This window comes from Lichenostomus cassidix, chromosome 4 (genome assembly GCF_008360975.1).
Source record: "Lichenostomus cassidix isolate B80296 chromosome 4, HeHo_3.0, whole genome shotgun sequence".
Lineage (NCBI taxonomy): Eukaryota > Metazoa > Chordata > Aves > Passeriformes > Meliphagidae > Lichenostomus > Lichenostomus cassidix.
Window position 1 is genome coordinate 17,159,027 of NC_139484.1, and position 19,723 is coordinate 17,178,749.

At 40.0% G+C, this 19,723-nt stretch overlaps 2 long non-coding RNA genes across 2 annotated transcripts in view; one reads left to right on the top strand and one right to left on the bottom strand.

Annotated features, from left to right (window-relative positions):
* Nucleotides 1-11,224, bottom strand: part of LOC146437952 (uncharacterized) — a 129,142-nt gene extending 117,918 nt beyond the window's left edge. The window contains exon 1 of the long non-coding RNA XR_014851603.1: nucleotides 11,096-11,224. This is a non-coding gene — a long non-coding RNA (uncharacterized LOC146437952). The remainder of the gene's footprint in view (nucleotides 1-11,095) is intronic.
* A 3,025-nt stretch (nucleotides 11,225-14,249) lies between these two features.
* Nucleotides 14,250-16,706, top strand: LOC146437953 (uncharacterized). The gene is made up of 3 exons (XR_014851997.1): nucleotides 14,250-14,464; nucleotides 16,500-16,557; nucleotides 16,650-16,706. It is a non-coding gene; the product is annotated as an uncharacterized LOC146437953 (long non-coding RNA).
* Nucleotides 16,707-19,723: the final 3,017 nt, after the last annotated feature.

Sequence of the window (19,723 nt, forward strand, 5' to 3'; positions counted from 1 at the left end):
CCACACTGTTCTAAGCACCAAGCACTCTGCCTAAGTACAGGGAGCTCAGAAGTCCCTGTAGTGCCATTAGCTAGAGCCTGGAAAATGAAAGAAGACCAAAAAGGGGTAGGTAATGCCTGGCTGTTAAAGCCAGTCAGTGGCAAAGTCAGGAGCAAAGCTCCAAACTCCCAATTTAAGATTTTATTAATGTCAACTACAGAAGCCTTCAGACTGCTTTTACAATCTAACCAACAAGAACCAAGAACACAGGCTATGTTTGCAGAAGTGACCTGAAGCCCCATTGTTCAGCATCCCAAATGCCCAAGAGTCAAACTGAAATCAAAGTGTCCAGGAACTAGGACTACTTGAAACAAGATATTGCTGCCCTTTGCTGCTAAAAAGCATATGTTTTTCTAGTGTGAACTTGTCATGTAAGCATCTACTTTGAGATTAAGGAGTGCAAATAAAGAAAAAATACCATCCTCAGTGAAACTACATGCCATTCATGATTAACCAGTGCATGATAACCCAGAAGTGGAATGACAGAAAATATTTTGATATTTGTGCACCTCAATTGCTTGAAGACTGCCAAACTTCAACCAAGTTTAACACAGATTTTCCACTTTCGGAGAGGAATTTTGTGCCTTTTAACTGCATCCTTTAAAAAATACATTTGGGTGTCTTTTAGAGCTCTTGGCATTTTAAAGTGTATGGGGTTTTTTTGGGTTTTTTTTTGGTTTTTGTTCTTGTAATATGATAGAAATCCTAATCATGAAAACACTCTAGCAGAGGAATAATTTTATACATCTGCTGTTCTGTCAAAGTCTCCCACGTAGTTTTGATCCAAACACAGCCAAAGAAATACTTCTGCGCCCTCTCACACATTCAGTTTGGCTCACACATTTAAGTGGAGACAAATATTGGTGGGGAGGGAGGAGAGAAAAACTGCTAAGCTTCCATTTATCTACCTAAACATAGCATTCAGATCTCCTAAATCACTCAGCTTCACAGGAAAGATAAGATTCCTGCTGCTAAGCAGCCCAAATATTTGCCCATCTCTCCTGAACATGGACAAGCAAGGTGCTTATTATGAGACTTGACAGTAATGAAAAGGATGTATTTACAGTCATACAGGCCAACTCCTGGAGTCAGAAGACAGTGTGACTGCAGAGCTCAGGGTGTGCTATTTGCAGCATTCCTTGGTGCTGAGAATATTTGCAGTTACATAATTAGCAAAGAGATGTATTAATATGAAAGCAATAAAATCCCAAAGACTGAAAATATTCAGAACTGTTAAAGTGCCTGTGGAAAGGCCAAGATATAGAGGAAAAAGCTTGCCAGAAAGGAGCCTAAGTCTTAGTGCTCTCTACTGGTTTAAGAAAAAAAATAGCCTTTAATTACTTAACAGCAAGCATTTACTTTACCCAATGAAATCAGTGCCTGTAACCCTGTTTTACCATGTTTTAACTCTGTTTTATTTGACATAAGAGGTGCAGCTGAAAAAGGGGCAGGGTCACCACTAGACAAGGATCTTCACATACAGGATGCTCCTAATTGCACAGCTTTCCAGCTCTTTCCCTGCTGCCTGTCCCCACAAGCCATTATGAGTCCCACCAAGTCAGTGTTGCTAAACTTGTGTAATAACTCACCACCACCTGTTTTCTTTGCCAGGAAACAGAAAAGTGTCTCCCAAGTGAAAATGAATGTAAAGCCTTTGCTAGGCTATGACATCCTGAAATCCTGCTGTTCCTCTGCCTCTCAAGCCAAGCCCACAGAGCTCTGAAGTCCTTTGTGCTTTCATCATTACACAGATCAACTCATTCCCTTTACCTCATTTTTAAAAATACATATTTTTTTCCTTTTCATCTTTACCTTATCTCCTATCTTTTCATTTTGGAAATGCTCCCTTGTCCAGGCTACTCCCTTGTGGATTCTGACTTAAATGAAGTATTTATGGCTCTAAATATTCTCTAACATCCAGCACCACAGGCCATATCCATGGCTGTGGACTTTTCACTAGGCTTGTTACATTAAGGCAGTGTAAGACTCAGATCACAGATTCCCAGTCTCTTTGTAGTCAAAGCTTGGTTGAGATGACTGGAAATTATGTCCCCCCCCCACTGGAGTAAGCTCTTCCTTGTCTGTTCAAATAGTATAGGGCTGCACACAGCTCCTAACCTCCCACTCCCATAAGCTTCTCCTCTCTTGCTCTTTCCAGCACTGAATCTGCTCTAAAACATGCAGCTGATGCCCAGAGCTAGGCACAGGTTCTGCTCTGCACTCCTTCATCCAAAGGGATGGCTTCCTCTTAGAACCCACTGGTCAGCATGTTTTCACACAGTCATAATGCAAACAGCATTTGCCAGCAAACTTTCTGCCAGACCTACAGCCCTACCTTGGAATTAATATTTTCTACTATGTGTCATAGAAAACTGAAACATGGGAAGTCACTCTGAAGTGAAACATGGGAAGTCACACTAGGCTCACAAAAGGGTGGGCAGTACTTCATGGATATGTCACAGAGCATTAGAAGAGTGGTCTTAAGACTTTGAAAGCAAATGTTAGAAATTTTAAACAGCTCTTGAACATAAAAACATATTTCCTGATAACACAGAGCTATATAATGTTTTAAACTTTATAAGCTTATAATGTTTTAACAAGTGTCAGAACCAGTGATCTCATCCATGGGTGCAAATCACTGATGTACACACTATATAAACACTTTTTGAAGGAATTTTGGCAGGGATTTTCAAAGAACCCTGCAGGACTTTTGATGCAATAGACCAGCTTCCTCAAAGAGCAGCACTAACTTTCAACTTTGTCACGTCTAGGATCAATAGAAAACTAGGAATTATTCCTACTAACAGTGTTTCAGCAGTGTCATGGTTTGATCACAGCCAACAACTAAATACCACACATCCACTTGCTTATCCTCCCCTGCTCTGGTGGGATGGGGAGGAGAATAAAAAAAAAAAAGGTAAAACTAATGGGTTGAGAGAAGAATAGTTTAGCAATTGAAATGAAGATACACTAACAATAATGAAAGGTGAGAAAACTAAAAGAGAGAGAAAAATAAAGCTCAAGAAGCACAAGTGATACACAGTATGGATGCTCAGCACCTGCTGACCAGTGACCAGCTTGACCCCAAACAGTGAGGCACCAACTCCTGGCCAACTGCCCCTAGTTTATGCACTGAGCATGGTGTACTATCGTGTGGAATATCCCTATGGTCAGTTCAGGTCAGCTGTCTTGGTCATGCTCCTTCCCAACTTCTTGTGCATCTGCTCTCTGGCAGAGCACGGGAAACTGAAAATCCCTTGACTTTGTGTAAGCACTACTGAGCAACAATCAAAACATCAGTGTGTCATCAACATTATTCTCATACTAAATCCAAACCACAGCACTGTACCAGCTACCAGGGAGAAACTGAACTCTATCCTGGCAGAATCCAAGACAAACACACTTTTGACTTACTCTTATAAACAATCAATCACTTTAGATGGGACAAAATAATTATGAAGCAAAAATAAAAGACTGAAGAAAAGAAAACTCTACACATTTGGCATGAGCAATTTGCCAAGATTTGCCATTTGGAATAAAAACAATAGCTTCAATCTCTCACTTTATAAAAAAATTGCCTCTTCGTCCTTTCTTGTCTTTGAAAGCAACTATAAATATTTGCTAAACATCACTGATAATCTCACTAGAAATCCTCACCAGAATTCTCCTTGACTGGATAATAACACACCATCTGAGAATGAGAAGTCAGAATGGGCCACTGGCTACCATACCATCCAAATTTATCTCTTTCTCGGACCCATCCACCCTTCTGTAACCCAGTCTTGCACTCAGTCCAGACCCTCTGCAACATGGCCAATCCTTTTGCTTTGACCTTCATAGCAAAGACCTCTCATTTGGACTAAGCCAACACTTTAATTCAGCATTTCATGAAACAGACTTACTTTCTGGTTAGAGTCAGCATTTCATGTGAAAATATCACTGCCTAATTGTTGACTTGTATTTCAATTTTTAGTTCTTTTAGGTGTGTTTTGGAGGAATTCAGGAACTCTAGATCAAAGGAAGTGCACAATACTTTATCATTTCAACACAAATTTTTTTTGTACTGCAGCTCCTTTGTCCATACCCTGTGTCAGGGTGCACTTTCCCCCTCTCATCATCCCTTTCTCCAGAAGAGAAAAGGAGAGGAAAAGTGTAGTACTTCAGTTTCCCAGACCTCACTCCTCTAATATAAATTCAGAAACAGCTGACAAGCTGATGAATGACAGACTTGAGCCAAAGCACTTTTTTTAGAAGTAATAAGACCTTATTGGATTTGTTGGAAGGAAAAACCAGCCTGTCTTTACCTTACAGCAGTATGGCTATTGTTGATGGTTTGGCATCTGAAGGGGAAAGTTGTTGCTCAAGCAATTCACAATAAGTCTCCTATTTTAATTCCACTTCACAAGGTCTCTCTTATTTATTGGGTTGCCACCACAAAGTTTATTGCCTAAATCAATTTTTATTAATGCTCAAGGAAACAACACAAGATCAAATAGAAATACCTTGTGGAAAACCCCAACTATTTATGTGAAAAATAATTTAAAATTATTTAGCTAAATCACCTTAATAGACAAGCCCCCCAAACTGGATATTCATACATCGATACAATTTATCTACCCACCTAAGCAAAGAAGTTATATGTAGTGTCCATGGATTTAAAACCTTGATTTTTACAGAAGCAAATGTTTACTTTCTTCTAACTGAAAAAGCTAGAACCAAGACCTTATGCTATTCCCAACAACATCTGCCCCTTTTTAAATGTTCCAACTTGTTATGCAAGTAGGAAAACAATTGTTGGTGCATACAGCAAATTCAGCGTATCGAGCTGCTGATGGTGTGTGGGGGAAAAAGAAACAGCATCTCTCTCTTCTGACCAAAGCTCTTTTTTGCTTCAGCTTCTCCTAAATGCAGTGCTCCTGAGGAGCCACAGAGCTTGTGGAAGAAATGGTTCTGAGCGACAAGTTTTGCCAGCCCTTCCCATGCTAACTAGAGAAGATGTTCACTCCAAATTCCAAGTCCACTCCCTTCTCAGTGGCTGCTTCCCCTCAGCAGCAGGACAGGAGGACACCCCTCTCCCAGGTGCCACAAATCCTGTGCCCTGTCTTTTTCATTCAGCAGCTTTTTGCTGAGGACATCTGTTTGTCTGAAGGAAGGGGCTGCTATAAACACGGTCTGTCTCTAGTGAGATGTGGTGGGGTCTACAGGCCTGACAAACCAACTTAGAGTTGAAGACATCCTCCAAATTCCTGTGTAAGAACACAACCCCTTTTGAAAGGTGGCTGCCAGACAGTAAAGTCTGGATGTACTTTGTATTCCTTGCTTTTTTTTACGCTATTGTTGCAGATTTTGTTTCCTTTATAGAACAAAACAGGCTTGCTTGTTTGCTTGAAGAAAAGGAATACAAAATGCGCTTGTGTAAGTCAGGGCATGTGTGAAACATTCAAAGAGCAGCATAATAAAAAGCAAGTGCTATGAGAAGCTTCCAAACTTGCCACAAAAACACCAGCAACAATTTATTTGTAACTACAGTTAATCCCACTTAGACCAACAGGTGAACTACTTGCTGGAAAACAACCTAGCATAGGCATTATATCAAGCACTTCGTATTCTTATTGTTTTTGTCACAGTGGCTGTTCTCATACTCTGTAGGTCCAGTTTTGCATTTTGAACAGAAGAGAGAGAAGGACCAAAGACAAGACACTCATCTTGGCTGTGAGAAATGGAGGATAAAGGGGCAGATATTACTTATCTTTAACAAAGATAAATATTCTAGAACTGCCTCCTTGTATGAGCCCTGCAGCCCTCAAGAGATTAACACAACCAAAGGTACAATTTATAAATGCTGAAACACTCTGTTCTCACTACAAAATAATGAAGTAAAAGACCTCAGCACTCTGTGAACTTTCTGTTGATGCATTTCAACTCTTTCCCTGACTTGAGATCAATGGTGCTAAAATGCTGCAATTTCCTGAGACATGCAGATCCTTTTGTCATTGCTGTATTTTTGACATTGCTTTATTTTTGACATTGAGCTGAAATTACAAAAATGCATTTTGCAGCTCTGCTGATCTCATTCTAGTTTACATTGAGAGAAACAAAAGGGAGAAACTGACCTCATTTAAGGGCCTAACCTGAGAGCTGAGCTCCTCTGAACATCTGGTTCTCTATGCCTGCCCAGACCCTTTTCTAGTAAGATCTGAGTAAAATAGGTGACATTGCTTTCAATTAAGTTTAAACACCTGAGCCTGTCACTTTACAACCTCTGTGATAGAATCAGACAGATCAGTCTCTAAAGGCAGCTCAGTAATTATAAAGAGGATTTCAGTCAGTAGTTTGGATTATTTAAATGTCAAAATATTAGTGCACATGGACTCCATCTCACACCTTTGAGGTAGATGAAGACTGTGGGGCTTCTCTGACAGATGAAAATTGAAGCCATAATGACAGGACTCTCACCTTTGAAATTCAGAGTTTCCCAGTGCTCAGTCTGCAGTAGGCCACCACAGGGACATTGGGAAGACAGAGGACAAAGTCCATCCAGAGGACAACAGAGCAGCTCTCACCAAGCACCTATGTGTTTGCCTGTCTAACAACGACTGGCAGCAGCAAGCTATCAGAGAAATGCTGTCACAATAATGAGACAAGCAAACAGAGACAGAGGTCTTTTCCAGAAAGTAATCAGTTTTTAAAACAACACTACACTTTCTACTTCAGTTTACTTCTACATTTACAAGCTGACGAGGCTATAAATTTGAAGAGAACTGTCTTCCATCCTACTTTGATAAATAGATTGCAGACAGTATGACAGCCTTTTAAAATTAAGGACCTGACTTTTCATCAAGAGAGATTTTGCAGAAATATCCCCCTCAGCAAACTTAACCTGAACTTTTTCAATCATAAGCACAAAGCCATGCATCCACCCTTCAGGAAGTATTTGTTCTGTCCAAAACACTTTTATTCCCTGTAGTAATTCCTGTCATAGACTCATTCTCTTGCTGATGATGATTACCTTTCAGCTATTACTTGTTCTTTTTCAGGCCACAGTCCTTAGATTGCCCTCCATAGAGGAGTAGGGTTTGCTCTAGATCTATTAGACAATGAGTCAATACTACTTCAGTCCACTGAAATGCTTCCTTGGATACACACTTTGAGATAATGAAGGGTTATGAAATTACAGTTGATAGTTTTTAACCAGCAGATTCTTGATAGGCTTGGAAATAGCAACTCTCCTTTTCAGCATGCAAACAGGAAACAGTACCACTCCACAAGATTTTAAGAGTGAGATAGATGTATAAATCAACCAAATGCATTAGGTGACTCTTAGACATTAGCAAATGCCACACTACTGTTATCCAGACTATCAAAGTCTTGGAAGCATAAGAGGGCAGACATAGCAGTTCATATGGGGCATCTTCCACCTCCTCCCAAAGCACCCATCCACGCTCCAACGTGAGCTCAAAAGTTTTGAGAGAGCTTAAAGTTGTGAGAGTTATTCCCGCCATAAAATACCTTACTTGCCAGGTTCTTGCTTATTCTGCTTGAAATAGTGAATGTTTTAAGCAGAGCTGGGCATCAAACCTTCCTCTCCCCACATCCCAGGCAGCTGTTAATCAATAACTATTGAACATAAACTTCTCCACCCTCTTCGATCTCTTCTTGGACTTTTAAAACACAGGCAGAGAAATGTCTAGAAGGCACAGACAGCTGCTCTTTGTCTGTGCCCATGTAGGACAAGGGCTGTTCTGGGAACACACAGGAATTAAGATGCAAAGACTGTTTGGGCACTTGGGATATTCAGCAGAAGAATATTCAGTGTGGCCTGCACACTGATTTAGACATAGAGGGGAACTTAAACAATACTGATTGTTGAAATACTTGGGGGAATCTCCTCTCAGCCTCTTTGTGCTCTGGTTTTCAGGAATAATACAGAGAATAGCACTTTCCTGCCTCGCAGTGTGGTTTGCAAGGACAAAGAAACCTATGCAGCTCAATTCTGTGTGTTACACTACCAAAGATTGATTTGAAGAGTCAATCACTCCAAACCTATTTTTCACCCAAAGCATCCACTCTCAAAAGAAAAAAAATGAGCTACATACATTTTACATCAGCTTGTGCACGAAAAAAGACAGGGTTAGTGGATGGAGACACTTCACACTGAAGCATACAAATTGGCTCACCGTGGGAGTGAGGGAGATGAAAATAACTCTCAGAGTTAAGGAATGACCTCAGGCCAGTGCAGCACAGGAAACGTCATCCAGTCTGCAAAAGGGGCACCTGCATCTTCAAAAAGTAAAAGAATCCTTTTACCAGCAGAAGCTAAAATTGTGTTCCCTGAATAACTCAAAAGTAAATGCAATTTGGAGGGGGAAATGGGGTGACTGAAGGGAACCCCTGGGGGCTGCAAGTCAGCAGGTGTAAAAGCTGGGATTCTCTTCTAGGACCTCTCTGCATAAAGAGAGTCTGAGATGTAGGGCATGTGGGAGGACACAATCTCTATGAGAAACTCTAAAGGAACTCCCCTGAGTACGCAGAGAGATACTTTGTAGATCACTGAATTTATATTAAGTGTGGTTTTCTTTCATTCCTTCTCCTATAATTTGCCACTTGGATCTAGTTTGCGATCTGGGGCTTTTTTGGCGTGTTTTATGTTCTTTTATTTCCAGTTTCATTTTCCCTGATCTGGGTTGAGGAGAATTTTCTGATGCCTGGCTAGCATCAAGAAAGGATGTAAAAATGCTTAAACCCAGGTTTGGAGCAACAGCTGCACACCTCTCCTGCATATTTCTCCATAGTGTGAAAACAGTACCTGAATGGTGACAGAAGAGGAGGAACTGCCTGTCAGTGGTCAGAGATTGATGGGAAAGCCCTCTGCTATGGGGCAAGGCAATCAGAGCATATCTGAATGCCAGGGAATCATTTGCAACAGTGCATGATGTTATTGAAAGATAAAGCCACTGGTCTGGCACAGTTGTGCCTTATAGAATCAATTTGCAGCTTGCAAGCCTCGGCATTGTGGTTTCTGTCCTGCAGTGTGAGAATTTGTTTCTATCAAGTTTGCTACAATTTTTTAGCGGGAGTCCTAACTTGCCTCCCCACCGCGTCAGAGTCACAAACAAGTTACTGGGGAGCAGCAAGATACTGCATGTCAAATAACAGTGCTTAGTATTCTTCCATCTAGCTACTTTCAGTGCTCCTGAACTTGCTGAGATACATTTGGCTAGTCATGCCTTAACTTGTAAGTATCCTCAAGAGTTTGTTGCAGCACTTCAGTCACCACAAACCTCATCCAGCTTTAGTGTTGAGCCTGAATGTCAAGAATTATCCCTGCGCTCTTTCTGCTCCCAAATTATATTTGACACATGATGTTACAATTTTCAAGCTAAGTTGTTTCCTTTTGGCATTCACAAGTAGTCTTAAAGCTTCACAGTTAAATCTGTCATGGCGTGATCACATCCTAACAGAATCATCAGCTCAGAACCATCCTCTCCCAGTGGTAACTGAGGACTATTCCTATAGCAGAGCAGCAGATTATTTATAGGGAAACACAGTATTAAAGTATTTTTTGCTTCTTTAAGTACAGCTCACCAGAGGGAAATGAAGAGCAGATTGCTGTGGCTGCACAGCCAAGTGTTTGAAAGAAGAGTTGTGATACCCTAGTTTATACAAGTTTTTTTTGTCCTCTAAATTGTTCATAAAAGCTCCATTTCATCTTCATGTTCTTCTCTACTTATGTTACACCACCAGACTCTTGAATGAGATGGTATTGTGCACCAGGACCAGGTAACAACATTGTACAGACTGAGTGGGAGAAGCAAGTTATGAGCACATGTACAAGTTAATACATATGAAAATCTTTATCAATTTTAAGCATTATGGAAGTCCCAGCAGTCATATGCATACAGGCAAAAAGGGCATAATCCATAATCCTTCAAGTACAGAGGAACTTACAAGTCCTCTTTCACTTGTAAGAAGCTAGTTTTGTATTAATTATGGAGCCCTAATCAGCAGGCTCTCATATACCAGTACCCTACTGCAGAAATTTTGTGTCAACACATTAGGATTATTACTGCATTTGCACGAACATTGTCACAGAGTTTTGATGGTTTTAATTGAGACATGCTTTCTCTGATTATATTTTAACAAGATTTATGAATAAATACCACAGCAAGAAGTCTACAACATCTGGATGAGTCTCGCTCAGAATCATTATGACAGCATTTATTTTATCAGAGTCTCTGGAAAATACTCTTATCTCTGCTTACATGACAAGCAGCAAGAATTCAATCTGTGTGTCTGGCATGTAGGCTGATTGCTATCCCTTTAATAGTCTGCATTTTTAACAGTTGTGCAGCTTGAACCATTTGAAAGCCTTTTTCCTTCATAATGGAACAAAAAAGCTTCCCACCCTCCAACAACCCCAAATTTAACCACTTCTCTCCCTTTCAGTGAAGATGCATGCTTCTGGGGAAGCTAAATCCCAGCTTGCTCTTTTAGAGATTGACCTTTATAGAGATGCTGTCAGTCCTAGATGAAGTGACATGTAAATGTATTGGGCAAAGGTGTCATGGAAAGTAATAATCACAGCCAGAGAAATGAAAAATAAAGAGATATGAAGTCAGCCACACAGTATTCCCTTTCTCTTTAGGAACATAAGCCCACAGAGAAATGCGGGGAAAAAAAAAAAAAAAAAGAGAAGTCCAATTTGTAATTCTCCTTAATTGTCAACAGAGGAAAATATGTTCCAACATCATTGTATCGTACATTATACTACTCAATTTTTTACAAAGAAAAAAATCTTTCCTACAACATTGTAATTTCTATCATCATCTTGGTATCATGTCCTGTTTAGCTGTTGTGTGAGATAATAAACCTCTTTGCAGTGAACGACCAGGAGGAAATTTACAGGAGAAATGGTTACCAAACCTAAGAAAACCTTACCATCTGATGTCCAAGATGAGTGCAACACCTTACCATCTGAGGTCCAAGATGAGTGCAGTACAACTTAATATTTTCATAATGTTAAAAAAAAATTAAAAAATCAAGTGTGTACACTCACCATTCTCTTCCTGTGATATTTTGAGGGATTTTGTTTTTATTTGCCAGTCTCCAAATCGACTCTAAAGAATGAGAAACTGCTGCACGCTGATTGATGGAAGGTCAGTGACCCACTCTTTTGACTAGTGAATTCTGCTGGGGAGAAACAACATAAAATAGCATGCATTAGGACTGTCTTTTGTATATTCAGGCTCTGCAGCATCTTAGTACAATGCTTTCAGATTATTGACTCCATATCATCACACAATCAGAATAATGAGATCTCTTCCTACAGTTATTGTTATTGAGAACATATCGAGCCTTCCCAGCAAAATGAATTATCAGTGTTTAGGCATTCAGACCAACAAATCAACTATCTGGTGAAGTTCTTTCTTAAGAGACCCTCGGGGTGGGGGAAGGAGGAAAGCAGACAAAAGCACTTATTGTGTTCTTGTTTCCACCAATTGTATGGGTTTATGTTATTATTATAAAAAATATGCCAGGCATATTTAGTGGCAATATTTTTATTAATTATTGTTCAGGGAACTCGCTTAATTCTGAATGAACAGATGTTGCTCCATTAAAGTAAACCACAACATCTCTTTTGAGGGAATAAATGATGTTTACCTGAGACAGTGGTTTCACGAGAACATTTATGGCTTTATTACTTTACTGGTAGAAAAATAAGCCTTGTAACAATGGAATTTAACAAAGAAATACTGTCATAAAATAAAAGGTAGAGTTAATTTTCTGTATATGTTTCTTCAGTGAAGCTGAAGACCAAGAACTTTATTATGGAGTTTGCATGACAGTAATATGGATTTTTCAGCATTTAATGAAGTACTTGTTAGGTACATGTATTTTTTTTTTTTTTGCCAAGAGGAGAAGGTCTGTCTTTTAATTTTGCACCCATATGTACATATTTCACGTATGTTTTACAGTCAAGAATTCTTACAGCCCATATTCTTAATCCGTTAGGAAACAGCACAGGGCAAAGCAATTGTGTATAAATCACATTTAAAACATGTAAATTCAAAATTACCAGTCAAATGTGCATTGGAAAAGGCTGCAGAACAAAACCACAGACTGACATGTTCATTGGCACAAGCCATTACCACATGCTGCATGTGAGGACCTGGGCAGAACTGCTGTCAAATTCACCAACTAAGCCAAATCTTGCAAAATCTTGAAAGAATCTGCTCCATTTTGGTGACAGTCATTGACTCACACATTTCTCTTTGCACTATCAGGGCAGTGGGGCACCCTGCACAGGTAGCCACACTAACTCTAACCCTGGGGTAACCTCACCAACCAGAGCAGGTAGTTGGGAATGACCATCCAGCACAAATGCCACCTCTGGACAAAGAGAGTTTAAAGGGCTCACCATCTCCAACCTGGACTGACGGAAGGTGTCCCAGCCCATGGCAGGAGGTTGAAACAAGATGATCTCTAAGGTCCCTTCCAACCCAAACCATTCTGGGATTCTATGATGCTATGATTCCATGCTTCTATGATTCTACAATTCCACCATTCTATTTGAAGTGAACAACTGGTTCCCTAACTGGAACATGAGTAAAATCTGAAATGCAGCCTTGTACCTATCTTTTCCCCAAGCCTGTGATTTATTTATTCCACATCTACCTTGGACTGCTATCTGAATTGCCTGGAGCTATAAACCACCACAGATGTGATTCTTGTTCATGTAAGTAAGGACAGTATAAGCCCTCAAGACCCCCAGCTGAACAGGGATTTGGATTACTGAAGCTTGGCAGAGAACATGAAGAAGTAACAAGGTTGGGAATTTCAACTCTCTCCCAGAGCCATATGCAGGAAAATCTGTGTTGGTGCTGCACCACTTCAAGGCCCCTCCTGTGCACCTGCCTGAAGACCCAGAAACAGATTTCTGTTAATTCCCATACTACTTCTCTGTTCTGTATGTTCCTGCTCTCCAACCTCTGAGGTCCAAAACTACCTAGGAAAAAAAATATGCTTCAAGGGTGCTTTGTTTTAGAGTTTAGAAGCAGGTTTAGCCAACCAGCTTGCAACTTCAGCTCAGTTTTGCTAGGCATACATACTTTGAGGAAGTGGAAAGCACCAGTAATGCAGCACAGCCAGAGCCATGTGGCAATGCATAGAGGACAGTGGGCTCAGTGGGACACATGGATGAGGAGAAAAACCTTTGGGAAAGGTACAAGGTGTGAAATCAGTCAAAGCATTGGAAAAAATTAAGAAAATTAAACCTCTGCTTTCAAATTAGCCTGGGCTGATCTAATTGCTTGCTGCCACATTCCTGATTTTTTTTGTCCATCACAAACTGTAGCCCTGCATCCTTGCTATACCAGCACTGGCCTTCCTCCTACCCTGCACTGAGCCATTTCAGCTTGCTAAGCTGGCAGACAGTAAGTGACCACATCAGCTAGGGAGAAGGTATTGTGTGCTCAGCTCTATGTATCTTCCCACCAGACAGCCTCTGCCTTCTCATCATACAGGTGGCTCCCCATCCATCCCTCAGACCCTGTGAAAAGCCTCCCAGGCTCAACTCCCAGGGCTCTTCCAATGCAATCATTCTCCTTTAACTTGAGATAGAATTGTATTTTCTCCTGATTTCTCAGAATAACAGGATAACAAAAGTCCCTTTTGAAATCTGGTTACTCAGATTTTACATGGCTGGATCACTGGACAAATTGCTGTGCTAAAAACCTCTGCCCTTAAATCCCTCTACAAGCAAGCCAGCAGCCTAGATTTGATAGTTAATTCCATGAAAGGCCATTTCTCATAGCATTCATAGTCCTCTCCACAATCCTCAGAATTAACAGCTCCCCTCTTTAATACTTCAGGGAACCTCTTTCATACTTTGAACCCTCTGATGCACAGGCCACCAGAAAGCAGGTCAAGATTCCATATGCTGCTGGCATTTTTACTGAAGATATTCCACTCAGCCTTCACACACTGAACACATCCTTCTTTCTCTACTCCATGCAAGCATTTAGTTCACATAAGAAGAGCAACTGACCAAACTATCAATTTCCTCTTGTTGATTTTTGCTAAAAAGAGGAGGTAGCATGTGAAAGCAACAACTCTCTGATGGGTAAATATTTCAGATGCTGCTTAGATAAGATCTGTGCTAGGAGTTCTCAAGAGGCTTCCTACCCAAGACTTCCCTTGAGAGAGGCTTCATCTCTCCCTAACATAGTTTATGGAGTAAAGAGGAATGTTTCTAGATGGGAGTCTAACCAGAAAAATGTGAGCCTGAAAGCAGGTGTTCAAGTTACTGGCTGGGACCATCAGGGAAACAACAAAATACCCCAGTACCTCCTTCTTCAGCACCCCAACAGTGAGAAACAAAATGATGACAGAGAGCTGTGCAAACCGAAAGCACAAGCATTGCAATGTAAGTACACTTGGAAGCAAAATGAATGCATCAAATCCGGTGTTTGTGCTGGTGGCTTCCTTTTACTGCTTTTTTGGGTTGTGTAACACAGTTTGGATGACTTGGGCCCAAGCTGCAGGTGAGCAGCTGGCTGTAAAGTTGGTTGTGCTAGCCTTGACTCAGTTTTCTCTAATTTGTCTTGATATGAATTTAGGCCTCTGCTGAGTACACAAGCAAAACTTGATCATTCTCACATTAATTAACACCAGCAACATTTGACTGTAAAATTGCTTTAGACATGCCTAACACCTAATCCCACAGAAATGTGAGAGCTGTTAAAGCATGGATTGCTCCAGTGGTTTAAAATCACTGTGCAAAGTAATTAAAAACATAATTGTGCTTCCAATTGTTAAGACACTTCATTACTTCCTCAATACTCTGTGTTGCTTTCTTGGTATCAAGCACCAGATGTGTTAAGCTGCCAGCACTTCCTAAAGCACACAGAGGAAATTTAGTTTCAAATCAAAATATATCTGTAATAGTTATTCCCCTTAATGGATGCAAATGCTTAATTACAGAGTACCAAGCAATCTTCATGTTCCTTCCCTCCGACCTGCCTTATCAAATGGATTGTTTCCTATTTCTCTATTCCCCTGCAGAACTTCCACAGTGTTTTCCTCTCAGAAGGAGGCATCCAGTGTGGAATAAAGGGAATGTCTGCAGCTAGATATATTATGGCTGTTAAAGTAATTTGTATAATTAATATTTTGAAGGCCAGATATCAACATGGATTGAATTTTATGGTTGATTTTCCAACTCTAGACATCTGGCTACGCACAAGTACTGACTTCCTTCTGGTAAAAAGGATACAACAGTGCATCTACAAGAGACAACATTAGTTGTACCCTGAACAATTTGTAGTCTGAAGTTTTCAAAGGCCTTAACCATAAGTCTTAACACCATGGATAGACTTCTTTAAAGGCAAATAGTCATTTTGAAGCACTAAAATACAGCAGCAAGAGCCTGTCCGTGTGACATACATACTAAACCCCCTTAGCTGGCTGCTTTAACAGTACTTTTTTCAAAAGCTGCACACTAGATAAGTTCACTAAGATGCAGATGCAAACATCTGCATCTTTAAATTTCAGAAGGGATTTCACAGCTGATGGACAATTTGTTCTTCTAATTGAAAGCAGGGGTAGGGAAAAAGGGAAGATCCAAGTCAACATGTATTTTGGAGACTCCATTCCCATGAAATCCCTATATGGAAACTGACCTAGCACAAAATTCTAGTGAATAACATTGCAGTTCCTCTACTACCCAGTACCAGCTGGATCTGTTCTGAGTCAAGGCAAAAAAGAAGTAATGTTTTGTGACAGAAAGAAAATCACATTACTAGGAAGTCAAAAATGAAATGTGCCATTGGTTTGATGCAAAGTGAGACTGCCAAGTGATTCAGTGAAATATTTTTCAAGATGTCCTAGAAGCTTCTCCATGCAACAGCAATTTCTCTGATTAAAGGCAGTGTTATGTTAAGAGCCATATAATAGTCTTATCCTGACCCTGCATAATAGCTCTGAAAAGACTGCATCAAAAGTTTGCAGTTGGTGAGGAAATGTTTGCTTGCATGGGTTTCATTTTTACACATAACCCCCAGGGTAAGAGCTGCATCTATTTTGGATCAGATCTCTTATTGAAATCCACTGTGCTACAGAAATGAAGTTTTTCTTCACAGCTATCTCTGAAATCATTCATCAAACCCTACGAATTGTCAGAATGGGTAGAAGAAGCTCCTAGGGCAAAATAAGGAGTCTTGTCGGGTGCGTTTCCCCATGCATCCAGGCAGGCAATCATTAAAAACACAAGGCTAGACAATACACATTTCTATTGTGAAAGAGCTTCTATTTTGAACAAAAAGTGTATTTCAAGGGAATGGAATATGCCATATGAGTAGCTCTGAAGTAATTTCAAAGGTGTGTAGATGTGGAAAGACCTGCCTTCCAGACAGATCACTGAGTAACAGTGAGCTCTGTGATAATTCCAGCCCTATCCACAGGAGCCTATGGAGATTGCATTCTGATAGCTTCATAATAGACACTTGGGATGCAACACAGGTGTAACTAATTTTTCTTCTGGCTTTTGCTCTGTTCACATCCAACATGGACTCTACATATTAAAAAAAAATGTTTATTATGCATCTTACTAGGGAAAATTCCCAGTTGTGCAGTGTTTTGAGGGAGACCCTTACAGGAGGGATGAACACCATACATTTAATCTCATAGGAATGATTATTCACAAGAAAGGTGACATAAGGACAACTTAAAGATTGGTTTTAAACTCTTTTAGAACAAGCCATGAACACTTCAGACAACCAAGCTGTCATGTCTCTTCAGAGAAGAGGTCACCATGAAGATACAGCTCTCTATATGTCAAAGTTACTATTTTGCAATTTGTTGTACTTATTAACATCAACCAATTGACTCCTTCTGAAAGGAGATGAGAAGACAAAAAAGCAGGACTGGATGACATAGACACAAGGCAGGTTGGGAGAGACAGGACAGTCTATCATGGTTTCTATCCCATATGTTCACTTACCAAACTCAGGTGGTGGAGCTAAAAAGTGACAATAAAGAAGATGAATGGCTGCACACTTCTCAACAAAACTCAAATGTCTAAACCCTTCAAGTTTTATTTCCCAACAGAGTGAACACATGCTCAATGGAATTAGGCTGAAGTGCTACAAAAGTGTGAGAAAGCTACAGGGAGAGCTTTCATCTGCAATATCAGACAAAGAGTGAATACTGTACAACATTCCAGCAAGGTCTGGGGTTCCTACTAAACCTTTAGATATTAAGATGTCTGAAAAAGTTATGTCTCTGCAAATTCAGTCACCTGTGAACTGTGGCATTAAATAAAAAGGTAAAACAAAGCTCAGTTAGAGCCTGTTATATAAACTTTAAGGTGATTAAAAAAGATGCCCTATCAATGTGTAAAGTTTTGATAGTAAATCATTTGTCTATCACGAACTATTGTATATATGTTAAATAACCATATTTGTTTTGATTAGAATTCCACTTGATGATCCTAACAGCAACAGCTCTCCCTAACCAGACAGATTGCAGAGATTTCATGGAACATTTTCCTATCCAGAGCTCTTTGAACAGAAGGAAGGTGCTGCTGTCTCAGCAGCTATCAGGTGACCTATTTTAACCTTTTCTTCCTCTTCCTTAGGTCCACAAGACCTTTATTTCATTATACAAAGGAACAATTAAAGATTACTAGATTTCCTAAACAACTACAATAGCCAGCTTTAGAAATTCCAGTCGATTTTGAAAGACTCTAATCTTTGAAAGGCTGCATTCTCCAAGTGTTAAAGACAAAAAGTAAAGACCGTGGCTAAGCTTGCAAGATGAAAGAAGAGCAAGAATAAAAAAAGGAGGTTAGCATCCCTGGAACACTCTACGCCAGACCTCTTTATTTCCAGTCATGTTTTTCAATCAATCAGCTACGCTCCCAGAGAAATGTAATGTCTTTCCTTAGACATTAAGCTACAAAAGAAAAATGCAGGCATAAAATCATATATACTTCCAGCAAGCACCCTCTGCACTACGCTGATATCTGGCCTGCTGCCCTGCCTATTAACGTCTCAATTTCTCAGTGCTGCAGAACAAATGGGGAAGAACAAAGCATGAAAACTCGCTTTTACATCTTGATTTTCAGTCTTCTTTGGGGACATGGAAGTAAGCACACATTAATTTCTTGGTTCAATATTTTTAGGACATCGCTGTTGGAGAAAAGACCTGGGAGTGGGTAGACAGGAGAATATTTAAGTTAAACAAAGAAAGGAAAAAAGATCTAAAGGTTGCCTGCTGGAAGGACAGAGCAGTAAAAGGGATTTCAAAGAATAACAGCAACCTCATTGATAAAAGTCACTGAGCAAGGAACAGCAGGGATCTCTGACACCTTCTTCCAGGAAATTACTCATGCCAGCCAAACTTGGCTGGGCACCTCAGCTGACAAAGCCTGTGTATTCTCTGGAAGACCAGGGATAGAGGTGAGGATCATAGCTCCAGAAAAGTGCCCAGGGTGATAGTTTTCCAGACTGAGGATTTAAAAAAAAAAAATTAAAAAAAATTATTTCCCTTTATTCCATTTACCTCCACTAACAGAGTTTAGAATTGCCAAGTATGATCTCTCAGTGAACAGTGGGTGGGATATGAAGGTTTCCTTGTGGCAGATCTGGTCCATTTCAAGTTAAAAAGATTTTTCCTCATACCTACATGAACTAAGAAGCATTGGGAAGACCAACCTTTTTTCACAGAGTATCTTTAACAGGTTAGATGTGCTTGGTGGGAAGAAGGAATAGTTGACCCTGCCTTAGAAAGTAAACTGATCTAGGTGACCTTTTGATAGTACTGTCAACCTGTCATTCCAAACACATTTTAGGTCAGAAATGACATTTGGGTCAAGGATATGCTGACAAACATCTTCAGGCTGAAACAAAAATTCAGCCTCCAACCTCAAGTAACACTGGAGCCAAGACCCATAAAAAGCAGGCATTTTATGATGTGGCTGTCCCTGCAGTAGAAAAAAGGACATTGAAGCTTTGCCAGCTGACTCATCACATGGACAAGGACTTGCTGTTCCGCAGGCATGGATTGCAAACGAAGACTCAGTGGATAAAGGCTAAACTGCTTCCTAATCTAGTCAGGAACTCTGTTCCTCTGCCTAAATCAGTAGTTATTATGATGTTTTCTTATAGAAGGTTTCCCCACCCCTCATTAAAATAGTGTTCATTTCTAAATGCTCCTTCTTTGTGTCTTGTTTGCAAATTTACTGATGCTGAATCATTTCCTTTTAAGGAACTCATGAATAAAATATGAAGATTATAAGTTCAGGAGTCTTTGATGTGTTTTCAAGCATTAGGAGCTCAATCAGTTCTGTGCAGTTATCCCTTTGAAGTTTCAACTGGGCATTTTCTTCCTCAAAAGAGAAATGTTTCTGTCCTTTTGAAGGATGACTACTTTAAAGATATACTATTTATTTTGGGTTTATCCTTGATAATTGTTTAAAAGTCAGAGGACAGCATCAGGATCAGAAAAGAAAATAGTAACCATTAAAAAGGGTTACCTATGGGGTAAATGTGGATTTATGAACCTACAAGGACCTTTTTGACTTATCCCATTTCCATACCTGTCAACATCAATGCAATTATTTCAATATCAACCTGGAATAACACAAGGCAGACCTCAAGCTAGATTATTCACAGAAATGCAGAGC